Raw genomic sequence first — 1,028 nt, 5'->3', positions numbered from 1 at the left:
CCCACAGAACCCCCACTCTTCCTCCTCTTCTTTTTGATGCAGGTGTCCCCCCAGGGATGCCTGAGGCCGTGCAGATCCCGGTAAGTGCCTGTGGTAGCGGACCCCAAATCCCAACCTGCCCCCTGGGGCCCACACTGGACATCACCATGGAAACCCAAATCTCCACCATGGGGACCCCAAATGACCCCCGGCCCCATATGGCTTACTCTGACATTCATGTGCACCACCCATATCCACAGCATGGGAATCCCAAATGTGCAGTTTGGGGAATCCCCAGCCCACAGATCTAAATCCCCAGACCCACTGAAGCCTTACAAGCCTTAATCACCCCCCTGACCCTATAGGCACCCACAAATCAAGAAGAGAAGCCCTAAATGCACCCACAGGAAAGCCCAATATCTGACCTATGGGGACCCCAAAAGGAAGCCCTTGTGGTCCCCATGCCCCTAAACACCTCCAGACCCTATGGGCACCCCAAAACCATAGATGGGCCTCCCAGAAATCCCCATGCAGAACCAAAATCCAAGTCTCTGCAGAAATTCAGACTCCCCCTCATGGAAACACCTCTCTAGATACCTACACCTGAGGCCCAACCCCAGTCCAAGCATCTTGGGGACCCTCTTGGTGGCATCCCCTTCTCCTTTTGTATCTCCAGGTGCCCCTCAGTGACAGCGAGGACCTGACCTACGCCGAGATGCAAGCTGCCATCTCGTGCTCCCAGCTCTCCACTTCCCACACTTCCCCTCAGTCCCCTGTTATCTACACCAGAGCGAGGAATGGGTTACCATGCTGATGGATTCACCCAGGTGCCTCGTTTATGGGGTGCGCTGAAGAGAACAGACCCTGAATTCCCTGCTTGGGACTCCCCGATATCCTGTTCTAACCCCAGACCAGCTAATTTCCCCAGATCTAAAATCCTCATATTCTCATTGATGCACCCCAAATGCTTTCCAGTCATACCAAATCCCGACATGCTCATCTCTTACCCCCAAATCCTTCTTTATCCCCTCAAATCTACCAACACCCCC

General features: G+C 54.2%; 1 long non-coding RNA gene across 1 annotated transcript; it reads left to right on the top strand.

Moving 5' to 3' along the window:
• Positions 1-6: 6 nt before the first annotated feature.
• LOC110390428 lies at positions 7-805 on the top strand. Its single transcript, XR_002433741.1, has 2 exons — positions 7-80; positions 656-805. It is a non-coding gene; the product is annotated as an uncharacterized LOC110390428 (long non-coding RNA).
• The last annotated feature ends 223 nt before the right edge of the window (positions 806-1,028 follow it).

Source organism: Numida meleagris, unplaced genomic scaffold (assembly GCF_002078875.1).
Source record: "Numida meleagris isolate 19003 breed g44 Domestic line unplaced genomic scaffold, NumMel1.0 unplaced_Scaffold1032, whole genome shotgun sequence".
Classification (NCBI taxonomy): domain Eukaryota; kingdom Metazoa; phylum Chordata; class Aves; order Galliformes; family Numididae; genus Numida; species Numida meleagris.
Note: the sequence above shows the minus strand (reverse complement) of the source record. Positions and strands in the feature narration are given on the sequence as shown.